The sequence below is a fragment of the Opisthocomus hoazin genome, chromosome 5 (genome assembly GCF_030867145.1).
Source record: "Opisthocomus hoazin isolate bOpiHoa1 chromosome 5, bOpiHoa1.hap1, whole genome shotgun sequence".
Taxonomy (NCBI): domain Eukaryota; kingdom Metazoa; phylum Chordata; class Aves; order Opisthocomiformes; family Opisthocomidae; genus Opisthocomus; species Opisthocomus hoazin.
The window spans coordinates 69,847,417-69,872,942 of record NC_134418.1 but is presented as its reverse complement, the minus strand read 5'-3'; the positions used below and the strand labels follow the sequence as shown (position 1 = coordinate 69,872,942).

The following is a 25,526-nucleotide window of genomic DNA, read 5'->3' as shown; positions in this document are numbered from 1 at the left end:
TCCTTTATGCAGAAAAGTGTTCCAAACATCAAAGTCTTCTGTGGAATGAAGTTTTCTGGCAAGATCTATTTTGTAATCATTGTTTCATATATCAATAATTGCTGCCAGTAGCTCCTATAACAACCTATGAGCACCTGCTAAGAATGCTGCCATAGCACAGTCTTCTGAGAAGAAAAAATTTTATTTTTGCCATTTCTTGTGAGAAAGAAGAATATATGCTAGGAATGAAGTGGTGGAAATCTTTTATATTATTATTTTATAATTGAAGAATGGAAAGAACTACACCTGTTTAACTGAATTCTCATTGTACTTTATGAATTCTTTTGTTATGGATGAAAATCTTCACAGAAAACCAAATCTCAAAACTTGTTGTCCTGGAATTTGTTATGCTTCTAAAGGGGAAGATTAAAAATAATTTGAAAAAGTTAAGACTGCTTACACAAGCCCATAATTGCAGTAAGACTCAAATTTTATGCTATGCTTCCAGGGTTATTTGGGCTGGGGGTTACCGTACTGAATTTATATTCTCCTGGTAGAGCAAATATATTTTAGGCTTGGTGTTTTTACCTGCTTTTAAAGGATTAAATTCAAGTTGCAGTTGAGGCGGTTGAAAGTCACCTGGCCTTTTTTCAACATTTAATTAATTAGAATTGAACCCTGAGGGCAAAACTTCTTAGTGAAATGTGAATGTAAAATTATGCTACCCTGGAAAAACAAATGTGCTGTGCCAAGAAATCCATTAGCTAACTTTCTTATTTTTTTCTTGAACCCTTGGTATTCAAGGTAGGTCAGGAGGGGAAATCTGGATAGAGGACTGTGAATTACAATATTGTTACAGCTGCAGTTTCCAGCTCTCATTCTGTAACATCATCCTGTTTTCATACAATTTTAATTACATTTGCTCCAGTGTTTTTAGAGGATATTAAAGATGAGTGGAGGAAATAAACAAAGACACAAATCCATTGTTGTGGTTTAACCCAGCAACCGGCAACAAAACACTAGCCAGCCGCTCGCCCACCCTTTCGTTCCCCCCGCCAGGTGCAATGGGGAGGAGGAATGGACAAAAGGGGAAATTCTTGGGTTGAGATAAAGACAGTTTAATAAGGCAACCAAGGAAAATATTAATACTAATAATAACAACACAAAACAAGCTATACACGATACAATTTTTTCTCACCATCTGATGACTGATGTGCAGCCAGCCTCTGAACAGTGATTGTGGAACCCAGAACTCATGAAACTCCTGAAAAAGACTGAACTCCCAGAAAAGTTCAAACTCCCAGACAAGAAAGAATTTGAACTCGTGGGAAAGAAAAGATAAAAAAATGGATTCTTGTCCAACAGCTGACCCCCACTTATAAACTCAGCATATGGTGTGGAATATTTCCACTGGCCAGCTTGGTTAGCTGCCTGGCTGTGCTCTCTCCCAGCTCCTGCACATCTGCTCGTTAGCTGAATACGAGACACCGGAGAAAGTACTCGATTTCTTAACAACAGCTAAAAACTTCAGTGTTAGCAACATTCTTTTCATACTAACTCCAAAACACAGCAGCTACTGGGAAGAAAATTACAGAATCACAGAATGGTAGGGGTTGGAAGGGACCTCTGTGGGTCATCTAGTCCAACCCTCCTGCCGAAGCAGGGTCACCTACAGCAGGCTGCACAGGACCTCGTCCAGGCAGGTAAACTTGAATATCTCCAGAGAGGAGACTCCACAACCTCCCTGGGCAGCCTGTTCCAGTGCTCCATTACCCTCAGAGGGAAAAAATTCTTCCTTATGTTCAGACGGAACTTCCTGTGCTTCAGTTTGTGCCCATTGCCCCTTGTCCTGTCGCTGGGCACTACTGAAAAGAGCTTGGCCCCATCCTCCTGACACCCACCCTGCAGATATTTATAAGTATATATTAGGTCCCCTCTCAACCTTCTCTTCTTCAGGTTGTACAAGCCCAGCTCCCTCAGCCTCTCCTCGTAGGAGAGATGCTCCAGTCCCCTCACCATCCTTGTAGCTTTCCGCTGGATTCTCTCCAGTAGCTCCTCATCTTTCTTGAAGTGGGGAGCCCAGAACTGGACAGAGTACTCCAGATGAGGCCTCCCTAGGGCAGTGTAGAGGGGAAGGAGAACCTCCCTCGACCTGCTGGCCACACTCTTCCTAATGCACCCCAGAATGCCATTGGCCTTCTTGGCAGCCAGGGCACACTGCTGGCTCATGGTTAACCTGTCGTCCACCAGGACACCCAGGTCCCTCTCCGCAGAGCTGCTCTCCAGCAGGTCCGCCCCAAGCCTGTACTGATGCATGGGGTTGTTCCTCCCCATGTGCAGGACCCTGCATTTGCCTTTGTTGAACCTCTCTATCCCAGCCAAAATCAGGACACCCAGGAGTGTTTAGATAAACAACAGAGTATCCTATTGCTTATTTTGATCTATGCTAGTCTTGTTTCAAGACAGTCTGACACATCAAGCATTCCAAGATTCAGTACATCAGAACACATAGCCACATTAATGTAGAATAAATAAGAGTTCACAGCCCTGACAAGGAGAGACACAGTTAGCACAGGCTAACCAGAATTTTAAATTCAAACTCCTAGCTTTCTTAATGTGGTGTATTTTAAAGGCTGTTTCTTTTTCCTCTGCTGCTTCTGAAGAACTTTTACTGATAAAGTGCATAATATAGGAAGCTTGTATTTCCAGCTCACAGGATAGTGGATCATCCTTGATAATCCATTTTGAAATGTGGCTCTAGATCCATACAGCTTTTAATTGCCTCCTTCAAAATTTGTGATACTTGAGCTATCAGTTATTGCAAAACCATTTTTGTTTTATACGTTACAGGCTTTTCTTTTCTAAGTTAAATTGAGTTGATTGTCCTGTCCACCATGTTGCTGAATTAAGTCTTTTTGGAATGGTTAAAAATGCTGGGTGTTGTTTTTCCTACCTAATCAGCTAATAATCTGTATTAGTAAATTTAGTCTCTCGTTTATTCATGTCTTAAAAAACTTGAAGCATACTAGTTCAGTCTTCAGCTCTGGTACAAAATCCTGGGTTTTCTTTTTCACACTGCTATTTGTCATTCTTTTTTGCTAACAGGTTTGTGATCCATCTTACTTGTCATTGTGTGTTTATTAATACTTTCTTTAAAACCTTTTGTTCAAGGACCCTGTCAAAAGGCATTTGAAAGTCCCAGTGAATTATATTAGCTTGTTTCCTTTCGTACATCTTGTCTTATCCTTCTGATAAAATAAGAATACATACTTTTATAAAACTCATGCTCAAAGACAGTTACTATTTTAACTATACCACCTGATATTTTTATGTTTTGCTATTCTATTCTTGTTCAGTTTCTTAGGAATCAAGTAACTACCTTTTTTGATCTTTGGAACTCTTTAAATTCCAGTTTGACTATTTTCCAAATACCTAGAGAAAATACACTACAGGTTTATCTGCAATTAGGGATGTCATGTTCCCCTGATTCTGCTTAACTCATTTGCTGATACATTGCTAGTAGTTTTTAACTCCGAAAGCATACGTTTCTTCTAACAAAATCTTTTATATTTATATAAGGGTGTTTTTTAAAATTACTTTCTTGCCTACCCAGTTTTGATCTGTTCTGTCTCAACATTTTATATATATTATTTCAAAAGCTGATTTCATGATACCAGATCTATTTATGGATACGTCTGTGCAGTGCTTAGCTGCCTACTCAGGTTAACCCATGACATATGGAAATTGGATTTATTGCTGCTGAAAGGCTTGTATTACTCTGATAAGGGAAGCCTTTGCTGTATCTGCATAGTGTTAGTTAATAGGGCACGCTTCCTTTATCATTCCAGCACCAGTCTTAGTCCTGGACAGGAGGTGCTGGCTTTTCTTGGAGATTATCAGGAGGGCTACAAAAATGATCCGAGGGCTGGAGCACCTCTCCTATGAGGACAGGCTGAGAGAGCTGGGCTTGTTCAGCCTGGAGAAGAGAAGGCTGCGGGGAGACCTGATTGCAGCCTTTCAGTACTTAAAGGGAGCCTATAGGAAAGATGGGGACAATCTTTTTAGTAGAGGCAGCAGTGACAGGACGAGGGGTAATGGTTTTAAACTAAAACAGGGTAGTTTTAGGCTGGATATAAGGAAGAAATTCTTTACAATGAGGGTTGTGAAACACTGGAACGGGTTGCCCAGAGAGGTAGTGGAGGCCCCATCCCTGGAAACATTCAAGACCAGGTTGGACAGGGCTCTGAGCAACCTGATCTAGTTAGTGGTGTCCCTGCTCGCTGCGGGGAGGTTGGACTAGATGACCTCTAGGGGTCCCTTCCGACCCAAAACTTTCTATGATTCTATGATTCTATGATTTGACCCAGGCTGCATTCTGCTAGCTAGAAAAAAGTGTGATTGTGTTAAAGATTTAAGCAGGAGGTAGTGTGTCTTTACTGGTTGTTTGACACTTGACACTTTTAAATATTTTTCTTGGAAGGTGTTAACCAAGAGTTTTCTTACTTTAGAGTCTGTTTTGATGTCAGCAGGAGTCACCAATAGGATCCATTGAGGTATCTTTGATGATTTCATGTCTCCTACTAATCCACTTTATGAAAACTCTAAAAATGTTCTGTGATTTTTTTCAGGGCTTGCAATCTGTGCTCTCAAAGTAACTAAAACTGAAATAGCTGGTACAGGGATTTTATCCAAGTCATGACAGCTGAAAACTGATGAGTGCCTTCTGTTTACATACATACAAACCCATGTAACATATACGTAGGAGGAGACCTTCAAAAGGATCCTAAATGCATTAAAGATTTTACATGACTGAAAGCTTAATTGAGAACTCATTTAAATCAATAGAATTATCTCTTAGTTTTGGTAATCTGTAGTAAACTTCATTAGCAAAAAAGCTGTCCTGCATTATTTGAGAGAACTAAAGTTAGTATTAGTAAATACCACAGTTAAAAGAGATTACAAAGACAACCGGGAAAGTCTTTAAAGTAAGAAGAAAAGAAAGGATGAAATTTCAAAATTATGCATAAATATATGTCTTGGATAACATACAGAATTACAGCTTTATGTGACAGAAGCTGCGGAGGAAGAGATGTTTGCACCAACAGTGACCAGATTGTGTGCACATACTGCTTTAGAAAAAACAGAAACTGAGGACTCCGTGAAAGACCCTTCTTAACAGGAACAAGCCTTTGTTTGCGGCACAGCAGCTCTTGAGCTACTAGACTTTTAATTAAAAAACCAGTTATTGTGAGCAGTGTTAATTTTACATAATCTTGTAATGGTTTTGCCTTAAACTGTATTCTTTTTCAAAATCAGTGCCTGAATGATGCATTGTTTCTTAAAAAAAAAAAAAAACACCAATATATTTTCTAAAATAATTTCCTACTCACCTAGATAAAATGATCCCACAGTTAATGTGTTTGGAATCGCTGAGATAATTTGTGAACTTGTTCCCTATTTATTTTTGTCAAGGTTTCAAAGTTAATTTTATTCTAATGTGTTTATAGCTGACATATTTTCGCAGCCACTAGATTGTGTTTTCTCCTTTCTGCAGTTATAGATTTTTTTTTTTCAGTTCATATTCTTCTATCAGCTCCACTTACGCACTCCTGTGTAATCTGCATCCATTTTGAGGGAACTGCCTCACACTAGCACTACGGACTGTAAGCAGAAGTGCAAAAGTTGAACCTCAATCTGGAACAACTCAGGCTATAGCAGCTGCACACAGATGAGCGGGCACAGCCTTTGAAAACATGAGAAACAAAGAGGCTGTGCAGGGACAAGTAAGTATCCGAAAGCATGCCGGTTCCTCTCTGATATGCCAAGTACTAAAAGTGCATTGCTGGTGCAGAGTTGATTTTTATGTGTTGCTTCGAGCCGTTGCAAATTTTCAGAATCAGGACAGCTTGGCTTGCACCTTGTTAATTTAGTCCGAGGTCAATGGCTTTAGCTGTTTCCCTGTTCATTATGACAGTGCAGAGACAAAGGTTTATACATTTCCGTAATGGCTAGTCATATTTTAAGTGACAGTTTCTACTAACAGCAGAGGTTTTTTCTTCTGTCAGCAGTTCTAAGAATCAGAAAAGTCTGACATCTTGTACTGAAATATTCTGTTTTAATTTTTGAAAGGAAAGGTGGTAAACAGAAAAAAAGAATCATAGGTGGTTTTTTTTTTTTATTCTGTCTGTACCTATTAAGATGTGCAAAGAAGAGGACAATTAAAAATCTTTCAAAGGATGATGGCTCAGTAACTAAAATGCAACACTGGGATGTAAACTGTATTTTGATTACCTTTGCCTAAACTAGGTTGTTGGCCAAATCAGGTTTTTCCTCTTGTTTCCCAGTTCTTCATCTGTATCAGCTCTCGAGACGACTTCCTTGCATGTAAACATTGTGAGGTGCTCTGAAGTTGTATAATCAAGTGTACAATACTGTATATGCCAGATGTATTTATATATATCTAGACTCCTTAGAAATTCTGAGGAACATCCAGGCATGTATGTTATGCATGTACAGACAGTAATGTAGGCTTTTTCTAAGAGCAGAAGATAATTATTCATCTTCTTGATAAAGAGGTTGCTAAGAATGAGAAATTCTTCAAAGTAATGTGTTTGTGTTTGCATCTGTAGTATTACAACAATCTGGAAAGATGAGGAAGTATATTGGTTCTGAGCAAACACTCCTCTGATGCAGTAGAGAAGTGATCAGTTCACTAAATCGAAAGAGAAAAATATGGGATAGCGAAGTTAAAGGTCATTGTCAATAGTAACTGTAAGGACCACAAACCTCCACAACATCTGGGGTTTAGGTGTTAAGTTTTAAGTGTGCATTTTTTCATTATCAGATTCTGCCTAACAGTAACCCATTGAAGGACCACTTATCAGAAAAAGCAGACCTCTGTCCCTAAGTGGGGCAGCTGTACATTTAATGGTTTTCTATCAATGGCTGAGAAATTTCTGCATAAAGTACAGCAATTTTCCTGATAATTATGTCTATTTAATTTATGCAAAAGCATTTCTTGGAGCTGTTCTGGAGGAGACAAAGTCTCTTCTCTTGGGGCAGTGCTGATGGTTACTGTCATATTTATGTTGAGTGGAGGGACGTAAGGCAGATTACTGAATATATACAAGCAAGATTTAGTGTCAGCCTTGTGTCAGCCTCAGGCAGCTGGTATTTAACTGAAGATATTTTATGGGACAAATCTTCTTTAGATACCAAAATGGCAGCTGTTTCTATTAGTCTCAGAAGTGGTTCCTTTAGATAGGCTAGCACTGTACTGGAATACACTTTAATCATTTTAAGTATCAATAGCAATTGAAATTATATCACTGTATAGTTGTTGAAGATGTTCTGTATTTTAAAGATTTTAGAAGTGCTCAAATAAAGTATTGTTATTCTGAGATGACATACACAGGACGGTAGGAGTTCCGCCTGCAACAGATAGCACTCAGAATAGATGACTCAGTTATTTTTAAATTTTGGTTAGGTTCTCTGGGTTTTTTTGTGGTTGCTATTTTGTAGGATCTAATGAAGTCTCAAGCTGGAGTTCAGAAGTCTTATCTCATTTGTCCTGAAATCCTGATTTCAAAGACAACTGTGACCTTTTTTTTTGGCTCTGAAGTCCGCTTTCTACAACCTCCGAGGAGCCTAGAGTACAGCAGTGCACTAGTTTGTGCAGTGCAATACAGTAAAGCCTCACAAACAAAAGACTTCTCGTAGTCCCTGGCTCTAACTGAAGGATTTGTTGCTGCTGTGTTTCAAAACTATGTGCTGCGTTACGCTGCACCTGAGCAGCGTCTTCTCTGTGGCAATGGGATATAAGAGCTAAAGATAGTAGTAGAATAAAAACTGATGACTAAATGTAATAAAGAATACTGAATGAGTAATAAATACCAAACTGAAATAAATTTAGATGAAGAAATGTGCATATCAGTAATTCAAATTTTCTAAACTTGATTAAAATTTCAAGAACCCAGAAGTTAACCATAAAGAAGTAAAAAAAAAAATAAAAAAATTTGAAAAAATGTTCTTTGATTATTTAGCACCACATTCTAACAGAAAGTGTTAGTTTAATACAGAATAAGCTGGCATGCATGCTCAACAGAAAAACAGAACAGATTTCTTGAGATTTCTTTCAAAGGACTCTTGGGGAAATACACATATAGATTTTAATGAATTATAGCTACATTTTCCAGATGTTTTTATTGAAAAAACATTCAGATGTAAAATAGATCAGTAGACTATGTAATGAAATCAAGCTCTATAAAGCAAAGAAAAAGAAAACCAATCTCTTTAACAGCATAGTTTCTAATGGCCTTTTCTTTTAAAATTATAAATCCACCAAATTTAAATATTTATGGCTTTGGTGTCTAAAAATAATCCCCAAGTCTTGCCTGTCAGCTTGCTGAACTCTATGATAAAGGCAGATACTCTTTGGGTTTATGATCCTCTTGATTATTTGTCTTGGCTGGATGATAAAAGAACAAATTACAGCATGCATAAAATCCAGCTATAGTTACAGTACAAATCTGGGTATCCAAAGGCTGGTGGTTGTAGTTTACAATGATTCAACAAAGGATAATGAAACTTCAGAAGCTTCCCTTTAGTCTGGAAAAAATCCATCCAGCATTTATTGACCCTTTCTTTTAACCTTTTTCTAGAACAATTACTTTTCTCCACTGCTGGATGGTTCATGAGAATGCATTTTCTTTTTCTTTTTTCCACCAGATTTTTTACTGTTGCTTTTAGAGTATTCCACCATGCAGCACCACCAAATAGATAGAAGTGAAGAAGCAGTAAAAAAATTCTTACCTGAAAACAATGTGCATATGCAAATGCACATTTATCGATTTTTTTGTTTGTGTGTGTGTATATATATGTATATCTGTATATATCTGGCTACCAAGGGGTTCTATATGTCGCAGTCAGTATTGGTCCATCAAATCTGTACCATTCCAGCCAGGCTTTCTAAAGACCACTGATTGCTCCTAACTGTTCCTTAATGTCCTTTCTACTCCTGCCATTAGTCACCCAGACCAACAAAAAAATTGAAATTTCATGGAAACCAGAATTCCGTGAAAACCAAATACTTTATTTCCAAGAACTCTGCTTTGGCTAGAAAGAGGAACATTTGTCATCTCAAATTTTATAATGGTATTCTGATCAGAGAGCTTTGATAGGAAAACAAGGCAAAAGAAGGGTTTATAATTCTTCCTTCCCCCATGCCTTGCTCTCTACCCCGCTTCCCCTTTCTCAACTATAGTTTATTAAAATTTATTAATGTCATAACAACCGAAGTTAAGTTATGCTTACCCGCTATTGCTGTCTCTGGAGCCACCTACAAAGCTGGTTCAGAGATCTGAATTATGTAATTTCACTACCTTTGTTTTGTAACTAGGATATCTGCTCTATTCTGGTATTTGACTTCCCATTCCCCCCACTCCCCACCCCGCCATTTGTTATCTTGTACTTTTCAAATCCGTTGTTCTTTCCATCTCTGTTCTTCAGGCATTTAGCTTGCTAGGAAGGGTCAAACTCGGAATATCTCTGGCCATTTCCAGTACTTCCAGGTTACATGAAAACCAGGGCAGATGCATGCTAAGATTATGGGGTAGGACTCAAGATTTGTCCCCTTCCAAACTCATGGTTGCAAAGTTGCTTACAATGATACTTAAGGTTGTGCTTGAATGCAAGGTCCACTTCCGTGACTGAAAATGTTAGATTCAGTCTTAGCTACTGTCCTTTCTATGGTTTGAACCGTAAGAGGAAAATGTTAAAAATAAATGTTAGAAATAGTGAGACCCAGTTGGGTCCCTTTTCTCATTTATGTGGATAATGCTACTGCAGGTCAAGCAACAGGCTGAATAGCTTATATTCTTTCAGAGCATGCAATCCATTTATAACTAGATAGATTGCTCTGCTGCAAAATTTTAGCATCTTCATAAATGCAATGATTGCAGTTGTAGATTAAGAAGAAAACACGGATGGGGCAGCTGTCTCAGTTATGTATAATTAGATTTTTATGCATGCTGTTAGTATAAATATGAAGAACCATCCACTTTGGGGGCAAAGGAGCAGAATACACTAAATGCTATGTGTCAGGCTCAAGGCTGCAGACCTACACTGTGTTAGCAAGCGTGGCATTGCTTCTTTTAACTGGAGTTCTTAGTACAACTGTAACTAGTGACTTTTGCCTGCATTTACAGAGTTTAATCCCAATCTTAAAACAGATCCAGTCTGTGTGCCTGAAGTTTTTGTGGTTGATTTTGTATTTTTTACTCCATTGATGTCTGTCTTCAACATCTGCTAGCAAATTTAAAATATGTATCTTTGACTTTAAAATGAGAAAACTACAATGACTCACCCACAATAGAGAATCCTATGTATTTTAAGTGTTGTACCATAGAAAAACATTCTCATAGTTGTGCTTTTCTTATTATCGAATTCAGAAATCCTGTACAAAACTAATGTTTCTACAGATTTAATATTTCTGAAATGTGTTCTTTAATTTGTTCATTACTTGCTATTCCAGGATTTTATCTCTAGTCCTCTCTTAGATTTGAAATACTCAAAGAAGAATAATTTTTACTTAAAGGAATTAGAAGGCACAGGTTCAGTAGCTTCCCATTTAAAATACAGGGAATACAGTAGTTAGATGAAATGTCTGCATTGCTACATGACACTATTACTTGAATCAATTAAAAAAAATTAAATACTCCACTGCAGTAACTATTTACAGCCATTTCAGCAGTGTAATCTAACAAAAAGATCACTGCTTGGTAACATTGCGGTACAGTAACTATAAGCTTTAGTAGTCAGGATAGTCAATATTTTATATTCTTTTGTCAGTACTTTGTCTCTTTTGTCAGTTTTCATAGCAGTTTCAATACAAAGTTCAAAACCCTGGTTTTTAAAGTTCTCTTCCTCCATTTTTTTAAAAAATAGCCACCAATGATACCAAATTAACACTTATTTTGTGGTAGCCGTATTACCAAAATAAGAGGGGAAAAAAAGCACCGTAGATTGAGCTAGATATTTCACAGCATTATTGGCCTGAAAAGATTATACACATGAATATCTAGGACCAAAGTTCACAATTTATTTGGCAGTAAGGTACTCTAGTACCACATGTACTCTAAAACTACTCCCTGCGGTGTGCTATGGACAAAGGCAATGGCTTCAATTAAGTGGCATTAATTCATCCCACCACATCCAGGCACCCGAGCAAAGAACATGGCTTATTTTTCCTGCATTTTTTTCTGATTTTCTCAGGTTTTTCTGTAGATTTTCTATGTTACCAGGGTCACAAGAACATCTGAAAATAATTCTACTAGATTGTCTTTGCGGTTTCCTTTGAGTTTAAATTTCCTTTTTTCTGTCCTTTTTTTTCCTAGGTAATAAATTAATTTTTCCATATTGGCATTTTAAAAGGAGTTTAATAGTAGCCTATTTGTTGAGTGTATTCTTGGAAGGAAGGCAAAGAAAAGCTGTTCTTTCTTGCTGGAACATCTTTTAACCTTGTAGAAGGAATGAAGTTTATTTCCAAGATTAACTCCAGTTTTCATAAGAACAGTTCTTGGTGCTGGACTTTTTCTCTCTCAAGTCTTTTTCTAATGAACCCAACAGGTACGTGTCAAAAATCCAGATGTGAAATTTTGTTTGTATAGCTTTTTGTTATGAGAAACCTGTCTTCATCGTCTTTAAACTTCGTTGGTAAAAGCTTGGATTCTAGCTTACAAAAGCTCAGAGCTTTATATACCAGCGTTGAAGAGGCATGCAGCATAAAAATGCAAGCTCTCTTTCACTTGAAATAAAAAATTTCTTTTTCATTTTATTTAGAAATCTAGGCATTCTAGGCATCAGATAATAAATGGAAAAATATTTCCCTGCCTCACTTATGAAGTTATGTCTCTTACAATCATGAAAGTGTAAATTTTTATTGTAGAATTGAAAATCAGAAGTGATAATATTTTGTTGATCTTAACAATAGATTACTTTGTTTATTTCAAATTTTCTCATGCATTGAAGAAATAAATATGAGTACCCTGAAGAAATAAATATGAGTACCCTGGGATAAAACATACAGCGTGATTTTTTTTAGCAAAGTCATAAGAAATTGGGGAAGGCATTAATCCTAGAAAAAGATTTTTTTGACCATAATGAGTGGTGAAAAGTACATATACCTGATATAAATACCTATCTTGTAGGCCCAGCCAATTATTTTCCAATATAGGTGTTTTCAGAAGAGTGTAAAGATACGGATTTGTCCAATACATTGATTTTCTGGGCTTTACAGGATATATAGAACTGATGAATATCCTCCTACCATGTTATACTTATTCCATATGGCATCCACACTCCCTGACTAGAAAAAGCTTTCTCACTTTAGGTGGTGGACAGTATTTTTCAGTGACTACTTCTTTTCTGGATGAGTGTGCTAAATGCAAAAGCAACCATTTACATCTGTGCTTATTTATCTCTACTGAAGAGGAAATTTTTATTGCTTAAAGGATAATTACTTTCTTTTTAAAGTGATATGAAGGACAAATTTGATTAAACTAAACATTTATGATTTACTGTACTTTTATCATCCCACAAGGTCTCCTGAAAAGCTGGGATGTCTACTATCTGCTTTGTGTTTTGTTTAAGCACAATTTATCGCCCATATGAGAGTACGATGTAAAAACAAGGAATCTTATAATTTTTAATATCAACTCAGTATTCTTATTCAGCTGTTAATAGGTGAGAGGTAATATCTAGTCAGTTGTATATTGATACAACAGTCAATTAATGATATGAAAAAATAGGATCACATAATGCTAGTACACCAATACATCTTATGCTGCTCTTACAAATATCCTGACAGAAATTAACAAAACAAATAATTAATTGCTATATTTTCATGGTTGCTAGATTACCATAATAGCTATGAATTTATGAGCGGCACGTGTAGCAAAAAGATTTACCATGAAATGAACAAATTTGTGTTTTCTAGAAAAGTTATAACCCTTATCAAGATATATTGTAAATATTAATGTGCAGAAAAGGGTACCACAATGGCAATCCTGTATGCTCATTTCTTTTTCATATTCACTGAATAAGAAAAATCTTTGAGGCTAAACCATGCGCAATAACTCTATAGATTCTTCTACCACCACAGCCATGAGTACTCTGCATTTGTACGTGCTCTAAATGAAAAATAAGCAATTGGGGATTTTGTTTTAAGTCTGTGCCATAACCAAAGTTTATCTCTTGTTGCAAAATAGTAATTTTCATAAACTGAACTCTAAGGAATATCTTCTTGTCAGACTTATGCCACAAATGCAGTAGTTCAGAATTGACTCAGATGTCTAAAAAGAAAATATGTGAATAATAATGTGTAACCTCTCTTAGTTAAAATATCTAGCACTTAAAATTTCATTTTTAATATCTAGATGTAAAAAAAAAATCCCATGTATTTCTAAGACTACAGTTAAAAAATTGAATAACCTGTCTGCACATTCTAAATGAACAATTAGTGATATTTTAACATAAAAGACTTTGGACTAGAATCAAAGAACATTAATCACTTCAAAAACTTCATGCCAACTTATGAAAAGGTAGTTTAAATTTACACAAATATAAATTATGTATGCATATATATATTTATAATAAAAATAATAATTTATGATATGCTGGCATTGAGAAGACAGAGATTCTGTGAATGGTAAGTATTTAGGCCATTCTACTTCTCCTGAGTAAATACATCAACATTTCCAATTACTTATAAAAGAATAAATCTCAATTTCAAAGAAGTTCTACTACATTTGTTCTCATATAAATCTCCAAAACAAATTAAAATTTCCTAGGTCGTTTAGTCTTTTTATGAATACAATTAATTCCTAATGTACTATTGTATCAAGAAAGCAGTTTTGAACTGAGGTGTGTGGGAAAGCTGATTTCACTCTCCACTGCTAACAACTTGCTGACACCCTTGAGTAAGTTATTAGCAGTGGAGCAGCAGACCCAGGAAAGCAGTCCCCTTAGTGTCTGGGGCTAGTAAGTATGCTTGTTTTCCCGGCGCTCAGCATCATCTCTCGAGCTCCGAAATCCTGTGGCAGTTTTTGCTGATCTTCAGATGCTGATGCAGTGCCAGGAGAAGCGGCAGTTCAAGAGTAAGAAAGTGTGTGCTGGAACTATGTCAAGGAAGGTAGTAGTGATTAGCAGATTTCCACAAGACTTTATGTCAGGTTAAGCATGTGGTTATGCAGTGTTTTTACCCAGCAGAGCTTCCTCAGCATGATCCTTTGGCTCCCAAAGTGGAGCCCTGGAGCTAGCTACGGAGCACAGACAGCTACGTAAGGAGCTGCTTGGGGCATGCCTGAAAGGCTCGGGAAGTCGTGAGTGCATTGGGAGGGTTGGTGGCACTTAAACTGGCACTGCTGCCCTGCAAAGGACTTGGTCTCACATTCTGTGCACCAGAGACGGTCAGAGAATGTATTACCATTGCACAAGTTACTTATGTTAAAAATTTAGCTAATGGAAAATGTTTCCCACCAACGTTTCTTCCTTGTAGTTGCTCATTTAGACTTGCCAGAAAGAATACTCTGCAGGCTCATAACGCTGCACTGCTTGGTGTGCAGCTGATACTGCAGTGATCCCACAGCGATTCCTTCTAGATATAAGATATAGAAGTAGATAGATATAGATATATCCCAGGGTGTATTGATAAAATTATTTCTTGCTTGTTTGCACAGCAGAGTTACTAAAATCTTTGTAGTCACATATATCATGAATAGCCAACAAACACATGTCAGAGGTAAACTAAAGAAGTCAGTAAGTGCTCTTTCTTCCTCCCTGGCTTGGCTACTCTGAACATGGAAGATAAACAAAAGCCAGATTTTTACATCTGAGTCATCAGAAGGAGCTCACTCAAATACAAAAGCCTTCCAAAAGTAATAGAAACATATTGACACTGGCAAAAATGTTCAGTAATTGTTTCAGAGATGTCCAATATTTAAGGCCTGTCCAAAGGTAAGCACATCTTATGTGTTGAAAATATGTCATGATCTGATATTCCGCTGGTTTCAGTGAGATGAGCTTTTCTTATACTGCTGGAAAAAATAAAAGGCACTGTTAAGATTTAAAAAAAAATAAGTGATAGATAATACAGCAGTTACTAACCATTTGTTCTATATAATAAAAGGTAGGAATAGTGCATATGCGTACACATAAATATATTGACCACATATATTCTATTAAAAATAATGAGTGATTATGTAGATTGAATTTACTGAAATGTATATGTCTGAAACCATCTCCACATGAGGAAGAAAGGTGAAGAAAGATTTAGTGGTGTCTGATTCTGGTCCAATCACTGATAACAGAAATGAAGAGTGTCAAAGATCTGTCTGGTGTTCCAGATTCTCCAAGAACCCCAGCTGGAGCCTGCTCTGGATTCCCAGCTCCTCCTGGCCGGGGGTAGCTCTGGTCTGCATAAAGCCGACACTACAATGAGACTGAATGAGACTGAATCTTCTAGTTAAAAACAAAGATTATCTTTTTCAGCCATACGTGTAAGCAGCAATCCATAGAAATAATCATATTTTAAGGATTGCTATTGCTTTCCAAGCCATTCCAACATTAGCTGTCAAACTTAAAAGCAAAATACGTTAAGATAAATATCTGCTAATGTCTATGAAGATATATATATATCCATGTATATATTCTGTAAACTGGTCATAATATTTTTGTCTTCATAATCCCATCCCATACAATCAAATGTACCTGCTGGATATTAATATAAATTACAAAATAACCTACCTCTTATTACAGAATGCTACTCTGCAGCATGAACAGTATCTAAATGATGGTGTGATTTATATTCCCATCACTTAACCTCTTAAAAAGAAAAATACAAAGCTCCCAAATGCTAAAAACATTTTATAACTTGCAGCCAAATGGCCACTTTAAAAGCTTTTTTCCCTCTCTTAAAAATGTGCAAAGCTTATAGTTCATTGTGTAACTCAAGGTCAGTGTGACTGAATGATGGCTGTACTCTAGAAGTTCTTGTGCTATACAGCGCCATCATGAAAAGACAAACATCAGTCTATGTTTTGACATTTAAGGTACATTTGCGTTAATAGGAACTTCATGTTCAAACTGGGACTAGAGCAAAAAGCAAAGAATAGACAAGTGTATATTGGGGAGGGAGGGATCCTGCATTTTAATAAGCAGTTTCTAAAATAATTCCTCCAGCTGTTTGTGTGACACTGTATGTGTCAGGGAGCAGCACGCACAGACTGCTTTGCAAGGGAGGGTGAGCTGAGAGTGAGGGGTGACAGCAAGGCAGGCTGTCTTGTTTGAAATCTAGATATTATTCCTAATGTTCTTCATAGCGGCAATGAATGAGAGAGTAATCTAACTGCAGATGCTAATGAAGATCTTATGAGAGAAATGTATTTAAAATCTTTTCTTGTGAAATTTTGTTTTCTGTTTTAGCCTTTTATTTTTGGTGGTGGCAATTTGTGCTACAAACACAACCAAGCTCCAGCAAAACTTGTCAATGCAGAAATCACACGCACCTGCAAATAGACAGTATTTCTGTTTGGGCATGTCACTTTTTACTTACAAAAGACACCCTGTCAACCATAAAGCATGGAAGTTAGACACATGATCTACAAGAGTGGTTTTTTGGGCGAAAACAAAATATCTATTTTTTATCAGCCTTTGTGAGAATTAGAGAACTTCATGATTGTAATCTGAAAGATCCTGTTCATCATCTATCCCTTTATTAGCTCATTACATTACAGAGAACATGCTATTTTTCTTACTGCAGCTCTAAAAATATATTCTTGAAGGAATAAAGCTATTCTAATTTGACCCTTTATTTCAGTGTATCAAAATGTCTTGATGGATAAAGTCTGGTGGTTGAAAACAAATCGTTTAAGTACCTATGTATGCAAATGAAGTAATTAATATGAGGTGAAACATGCATGTATATCTTTGGTGTAGCTCTAGTAGACTAAAGGAAGATGAGATGACTAAATATTACATTTTAAAAATGAAACTGTTTCCTTTTGATACTTTTTTATTTCTTTTCCAATCCCATTTTTTTCCATGTTTTTTTTTTTTTCTGTTTTTTTTTAATGGTGGTTGTGGTGGTTTTTTTTGTTTTCCCCAATTTGGCCGAGTGAGAGATTAGAGATACAACCATTTCTGTTTATCAAAACAGATGGTTTTTAACTAGTTTTTTTGAGATATTTAATAAGATGTTGTAGATATTCTTTTCCAGTGATATTTTTGATGTATGTAGTCATTTACTGTAGTTTGTACTTGGTTAACAAAATATTGTACGAATTTTGAATGAAAATTAGTTTATAGACAACCAAGAGGCAGCCTTCTCAAGGTGGACATTCTTCAATTATGTAATGGAGCCCAGTGGACATTTAGAAAAGTACTGAAAAATCTTTACTTTGTTATCTGGGATACTTCTAGAGTCTCTGTTAGAAACTGACTTCTATCCGTCAGCCTACCCTGTATACACCGCATATCGATATCTCTACTCCTGTTCAAAAGGTGGCCTGTAGTAGTTCTAGATGTTTGTTATGGTGTTGCTAGCAATCTTAAGGCTGTGCAGAGGCAGTCATGAAGATCTGGCTCTGCGAAGAATATTCTTTTAAGTTTAAGAAACAACACAAACAAACAAAAAACCAAAACAAAACCCACAAAACACCCAGACTCCCAAAGCAAATACCCCCCTCCGCCATGCCCAAGTGGTAAAAAGATAGTGTTCCTTTTAAAATTCTTCAGAGTAATACACACATAAATCATTTTCCTTCTGAAGAGTCTCAGAGGAATGCTTCCTGTGAGAAATCCCTGAAGGAAAAAAAGCCTTTTTTGTTTCAAACTGGAAAATAGTACTTACAAAATGCAGTAGATCTGTCTATTCCCTAGCCAGCAGAGCTGTATACCCTACAAGTAAATTAAGTTCAAGAATTCTCTCCAGCTAAGCACAGTAAATTCAGCTGTAAAACTGGATTTCTTAGTGAATATTTTCTCTCATTGGTAATATGGTTCTCATAACGGATCTCAGCTTTAGCATTCCTCCAGGGTGCAGCATCTTCACCAGTATTGTACTGGTGTAATATAGACGTAAAAGAAAGAGTGCTGCACACTAAATTCATAATTCTGCTTCCACAGCACTAGAGTGTTTTTTGGGGCCAGACTGTTCAAAGAACTATCTTATCTATACCACTAGGGATATTTTCCCATATTAACCACATTTTGCCTTCTGGTAATATTCTTCAGCTGTGTAAATTTCTAAGTTTCTGTAAGAGGCTTTTTTATTTTTTCTTTCTTCTTCTTTTTTGTTTTTTTTCCCCTCCCCAGTGGCTTGCTAGAGTTATGTCATCTCCCTACATTCCTACCTATTGCTTGGATACTGCAAGAAACCATAATCCATGGAACAACACTAACTCTGCTGGCTAGCATAGCAGGTTATTTCTGAGCAGTCAAAGGAGCATTTGTTGCCATCCTTTGTTAATAAACACGAGCAGGAAGTCTAGTTTAGTTTGGGTTTTTTTGGAAAGTCTAGACAGATGATGAGGAGAAGCAGAAGGAGCAATGGCTTGCCAACTTTTTCCTGAGTTATTACTGAATGTGAACTCCTTCATCTCCTCTCAGAATGCATTTCTACTTTAAAATACAGCATATATCTACTCATATGTTTACAGTGTCCTATTAAACTTGCAACAGTTTTGTCCAGGATAAGTCTCTCTAGAGAAAGCACTATCAAAAAGCTAGGCAGTGAACTCAGGCAGTGGATTTTGATTTTTTGTACTGCAAACTTATAGGTTTTGCCCACCTTGATTGGGGGTACTCCTGCTAGCTTTCTCCAGCGTGAAATCTTCCTGAAAAGACTCTACCAGGTTTTCATATTCTGCCTTCTACAGTCCCTCCCTACTGTCCCATCCTGTTTGTTATCTGTAAGCTCCTCTACATAATTCTGTGTCTAATGCCTGGGCATGAAGCTCATAAATACTGCCACTTTCCTGCCAGAAAAAGACCACTCAGAGTTGCAACGTGGCTCACTTTCAGAGACTTCAAAACGAAACTCTCTTCCTATCGCACACACCAACAGCGGTCGCTTAGGGCCAAAGTAGCATCACAAGCGGATCAGAGGTTCCCTAGGGCCTTTGTACCACTTGTCCTCAAGTCCAGTCATTGCTCCTTGTGTCAGATGCTCTTTAACAAACTTCTGGTAGCAATGGTATTGCAATGGCTAATGGCTTGTTCTGTAGGTATAATTTGTTCAGCTTCACAGATTCCTTTGAAGACAGAAGGAGTAAAAGGCTCCACAAGTTATGCGTTGAGCTGATGACTAGAGTGCATGAAACACGTTCATGTTGCACATCTTTATCTGATTGTTGAGCGATAAATAATATTACTCATTGATGAGCTAGTAGGCTCATTACCAGTTTTTTAATTATGGTATTTGAATGACCATTTCCATCAGTCACAAAGTCTTCTTTTAAAACATAGTTACTTCTGATGGCAGGTGTAAGCATTAGCACCTAGTAGCTCTGCATGTCATGTACTACATGTCCTCAGAAATTCTAGGTGTTTTTATTCTGTATCTTTTAATCATCATAAAAAAAAATCAAAGGATAACAAGCATCCTACTCAGTATAAGTAACTGCCATTTAGTTTTCTGTATTAGAGAAAAAACACACCCTTTTTTTTTATACTTCAGAAATCAATAAAAGAGTGTGACATTTACATACAGCTTTTCAATGTGTGGGATTCCCAAAGAACCTTAGTTTGTAACCAGAAGTACATTGAAATCAATGTGCTTTTGGGGTGAATTGCCCTCTGCCAGCAGAAACTACAGCAGAGAATCTGAACTCAATATAATATAGCAAGAAATAAAGACTACCCATCCAACTAGAGCTACACAGCAAGGCAATTACCTGAGTAGATTTTGACTGAGGCCTCTGGGCACAGTAACTCCAAAGTTTTGAAAGAGTAATGACAGCAAATTAAAATTTGTGGCCCCAATAACTGCACTCAAATACAATTTTAATTGAAGTATAGATTTGAACTCAGTGTTTCCTTGGAGACCTAATAGCCATTGTATCTAAGATCAAAACACCTTAACATGTGGAAAATAATCTGTCTCATTGCTGCAACAGGATGTAAACATTTTGCCAATTACGTGTTCCTGGAAAGGATGAAAAGAGAGTAATTAAAGAGAAAAAGAAGCTCTTGATTGCCTCTCAAAGCACTAAGAGGCGAAAATGCCTCTTGAAAGCATTTAAAGGGTAAGTGTTAATGTGCTAAGGGACCATTCATTTTTAATTAGGTTATAACACATGGGATGCTGTGTATCAGACATCACTGATTCCTAAAGGCTAATAATTAGAGTTTGTATTTACAGAGTACATAGTAAAGAAGAGATAGCTTAGTTTTCAGTTAGGGTCTGTTTTTGTTTGCTCAACTAGTGGTTCCATTCAAATGTAATGTCTTACTTTCACTAACTGATATAAAGAAACTGTATTCCAAATACAGTAGCTGGGTTTCAGGATTAAATTTCCACATTCACAAATTTCTTCTGCTTTCTCTGAGGACGTACTGTATGCAATGGCCAAACAGAAGAATTTTTAGAATTTGTTTACCACATTACCTCATGACTGTTATTGTTGGAAAAAGTCTGCATGAGACATTAATGCAATATTTGTATAATATACAAATCAGAACGTCTTTAGCACACAGTTAATTGTACACAAGTGTTCTGTAGCATATCCATTAATCCATCGTGAGCTTATACCTGTTAACTCTTATCTAAATAAATTCTATTTGATTCATTTTGCTAGAGCAATTTTTATAGGGAATCAACATAGTTCCTTACTCTAAGCCACTATCCATGAACAATTACTGAGAAAGGCTTGTCTCAGGGATGACATGCAGGAACCCTTAAGCATGCTAATAAGAAAAGTATGAGGAAAGCAAAGATCATTTCTGCAATTGAAGAACAGTGGAACGCAGATCAGTCAAAAGAAAATGGAATGGATTTTGCATTCAGGTAGACAGAGAATGTGCTACTTCATTGGCTTAATCAAAACCAGCCATGCAGGAAGTGAGGCCAATGAACTAACCTAATTAGCTTTGAAGATGAGATGGAGACAGAAGCAGCAGATGTGTGTTGGTATGGTAAAGAATACTCCTGCCCTTTATCCTGACGTGCATCAGAACAGCTGAAGTTAGCAAATTTGAAATCCATTCAAACGTAATATGAGAAGAGAATCTGACCTTAGTATTTTGTCTCCTTCAATGCTAAAAAAATTTGCTACAATGAAAGCAAAATTTTACTCTCCAACTGCTACCTTGTCCTCTCTGTACAGCTTTGTCCCACCAGTTGTGCATCATTATTATCTAAACTTCAGGCAGCATCATCTGGCTTTTGGGACACTTGACATATTAAAGAATTCTGCCCACCCTGACTTCTATCTAAGAATATTTTCTTGCTTTATGCAGGAGCGGGGCCTGCAACTCCATAATTGAAATAATTATTTCAGAGACTGCCTTCTCTTTCAGGTGTTGATTACTTTGTATATGAAATGGCATTTCTGAATTGGTGACCTCTATCCAAAGCTCCTTGTTTTGGAAATAAGATCAGAGAGGTTTATACATCTCTCGAACACCAAACTTACGTATTCATTCTGTAAATAAAAATAAGTTGATGTATTTTAATCAAAATTCCAATCTTACTACTGCCAGGCCCATTTGAAATATTTCAAAATGGGACCTAAACTGTATGGAAAAGATGTTTTATTCAAATGCTCTACCTACGATTAACCTGTAATTCCTCATAAATGCTGTTGATAGGAGATATCAGTGGGAGATGAGTAATGTCAGACTTCCACAGTCATGGCAGTCATGGCTTAAACATTTTGAAGTTTAAAATATCCACATACTAATTACTAATAAAACAACCATATATAATAATTTCATTTGAAAACCCACAATACCTGCAGGAGGTTCTTAATATTTTTAAATATAATTTTATTTCATCTTGCCCACAAGATTACTTCTGCCTTAACTGGCACCTTTAAAATTAAAGAATGGGCTGAAATTTTCTCTCCAGGGGTCAAGAACATTCATGCTTTGTGAGAAATGTCCTATGATTCTTTGTACAAAATTTTTCTGAAAATCTGGTTGATATATGTATCAGATAATGAAAAGATTTCTCATTTAATGACAAAAAAATATCTATACAGAGTTATTTCTTCTTGGAATTTAAACATGATGTGAGTCACTTGTGCATGTTCATTGACGCTTGCTTTATAATTTGATTTTTATACTTCTCGTTGATTCTTCTGTTTCCCTGTTGGGTAATTACTGTCTCCATCTCTCTTTATATTTCAATTCGATCTCATATCTTAGTATAATCGTATGTATATATGTCATACAAACATAGCCACTAAAGTTGTATCTGGATAATTTCCAAAATATGAGACCCCAAATTTCGGTAAATTTAAAATAAATTATACCATTAATCAACATATAATTATGAGATACTGATGAACGCAGACATTTCAGGTAAGGAGAGTGAAAACCGGTTTAGAAAAAGAACCTATTTTTCTTGTTCTGTAAAGCAACCTTGGCCTAACAATGACCCTACTAGCAATACAGTGCACAAAGATTTTTTTTTTTTTCAGGATGAAAAGCTGTTACATTTATTGTATTAGATTTCGATTTACCTAATCAAAAATATCTTCTGATCAGCAGTTTTTAAAAGCAAGCTAGTGATAAAGACGCAGTCTCCTGGTTATTTATCAGCTGGTGTAAAGATCAGCCTTTATAAAAGGAGATAAAATGTATTATAAACTGCGCTATGTCTAGTATTTTCATTGATACTTAAAGGAAATTCACAACAATTGCAGTAATACTTTTTTTCTCCCTGTTGTCATAGCAGAAAATACATTTTAACAGTTCTGCTGATGTCTTCTTGATGCAACGGTGCAGTTACTGTCCTTCTGTCCCATCTGTCTTGCAAACTGAAAGTGCCAGAGTAAGCATTTCACTTTCTTTGCTTTATTTAATGGTCACTGAAAAGTACTGAAAACACTTACGAACCAGATCCAGTAGATGTAAGCACCAAAGCCATTCTAATCAAACCAGCAAAATTTCAAACAAGACAGAAATAAGCCAAAATACTCATTGCAACAGGCAGGACCTACCAAGAACATCTTGCTTGTATAGAGCAGAGGAAGAAGACTCATATACCCGAGTGGCATGCTCACGCTGTTTCTCCTGATGCTGCCAGCTCTGCAGTTCACAACAGCAGCTACAGAACATCAAATTCCTTTGCACTTGCTGCCACTTCATACTGTGTGGCAGCAGGCTCACACTGGATCGTCACAGTCCAAAATGAGAAAAATCAATCTCCATTCCCAAACAGCCAGAACTACTAGAGCAGAAAGCGATTAAATTCTGCCCGATGCTCTGTGACGTGGCTGGAGTCTCGAGAGGACACCAGGGACAGAAATTAGACATATGATTGCAATAAGACAGTATACTCCTCTGTCATTGACCCAGTTCCTCCTGACAACAGTTCAAATGAAGTTAAACTTGATTAAAGGCAGTTGAATTTGAAAATGTATTTGCTATATGTACTTCACTGAGCTAGAATGGCTGTTGCACTGGGGGAGAGCAGAGTTACCATAGGTGAAGGAGGGGTGTTTGCATTATTATCTATATAAAGATATTAAAGGTGGACTGTCTTATAGTCCGTTTCATTGCTTACAAGTGACAGATCTCATGAGAGTTTTTGCCTTTATTTTCAGCTATAAAAATACTGTTCAACAGCTGGGTTTCTGTACAGGGTAAGGTTAAGCATATCAGCATAAGAGGCTTTGGCCGCTGTGGTAAAGTCAGTCAAAACTTCACTAGGAGAAAAGGGCAAATCTGTACATGCTGATTCACCAAGGATGAAATGGTTTACAGCAACACTTTCAATTTGACAAAGCGTTTTTGAAATACATTCAGTTCTGAGGGCAGCCTGTCTACTGCCTTTTGAGGCTGGTTTTGGTGGTGTGTCATGGTTTACAGCAACACTTCCAATTTGACAAAGCGTTTTTGAAATACATTCAGTTCTGAGGGCAGCCTGTCTACTGCCTTTTGAGGCTGGTTTTGGTGGTGTGTCATGTGTTGTCATCCCCCCCCGCTCCTTGCTTCCCCTTCCCTGTCTGCTTGGAGAACTGCACAACACCCGTGGATAGGCTTGCTACATGGGTTGAGGATCTCCCTTGAAATGCTACAATGGCTGCTGTCAATGCATCTTTTTGTTCCGGGAACATTATGTCCCAGGTCACAGCCCCTTTAGCCTGCTGTAGTTGTTCAGACAGATCTTTTCAGGAAGATCTATAAAGTCTTTGCTTTAAAATTACCCTGCTTTTAAAAGTCGCAGTTCCTTCCCTCCCTAGGCACCTTTGTCTGGGAGGCTGGGATTGCCAACCCAGGGTGAATGCTCCCACTGGCATAACAACTGTTTTCAGTTTATATCTGAAATGTGCACTACCTGATATTTATAAGGTGGTGACAGGGCAAACTGTTCAGTTTTCTCTGTCTCCTTACATTTCTCAAAATTCCCTTGTCTTTTTGATATCAAAAATTCTTTACTGAGAGGGTGGTGAGACACTGGAACAGGCTGCCCAAAGAAGTTGAGGTTGCCCCATCATTGCAGGTGTTGAAGGTCAGATTGGACAGGGCTTTGAGCAACCTGATCTAGTGAAAGATGTCCCTGCCCATGGCAGGGGGATTAGGCTAGATTACCTCTAAAGGTCCCTTCCAACCCAAACCATTCTGTGATTCTGTATTTCTTTAGGTCACTTTATACATTTCCTTATACAACTAGACTCATTAAATATATATTTTACCGTAAGGTGAACTGCTTTGAGGAATGTTTATACTCCTTCCCAGTGTCTGGAGATAATTGTGTTTATAATGACTTTGTTATTACTGTGGTACATCTGTATTAAATATTCTGTCAACTTTCTTCCTAGGTCAGATATTTTCATTAAAAAGAAATTATATTTTTTTTTCTGTACTATGTTTTGCTCATCAACGTTTGCATTTTTCATAGTTGTCTCAAGTCTCTGGCCATGGTCATATTCTACAGCCATTGTTTTGTAATAACATGGTATTTTTCAATTAGAGAGGAAAAAAAGAGTGAAAGAAAATTGTATGTTTCTGGTAAAACATTTGACAGCAAAACAATGCAGTCAAATAAAGAGAAATATAATTTTCTGAGAACAATTGTGCATACATAGACATCTTGTATTCTTTTTGTGCTCACCCTCTTCCCTGCCCCAAACTTGCTCCAGCTATTTTCATTTAGAAGACTATCATCTAACACATCTTCCTTTTCAAATCTTTATTTTAAATATTCATTTAATTATGTCCATAAATGATATCTTTTCCTACAGTATCCAAGGTGTTTCTTTGTTTTGTTGCTCTGTCTGCCTTGTGATTCCCAGAAGGAGTATATTCAGATGTCTTTTAGATGT

General features: G+C 36.9%; 1 long non-coding RNA gene across 4 annotated transcripts in view; it reads left to right on the top strand.

The window, feature by feature from the left end:
* Positions 1-5,620: 5,620 nt before the first annotated feature.
* The window catches only part of LOC142361347 (uncharacterized), a 68,721-nt gene continuing 48,815 nt past the window's right edge, over positions 5,621-25,526 (top strand). For 3 of the 4 annotated variants that reach the window (XR_012763936.1, XR_012763935.1, XR_012763933.1), the window contains exon 1: positions 5,621-5,762. This is a non-coding gene — a long non-coding RNA (uncharacterized LOC142361347). Of the gene's footprint in view, positions 5,763-22,951; positions 23,030-25,526 lie in introns of those variants that run through there. The other variant, XR_012763934.1, reaches the window with a different exon arrangement.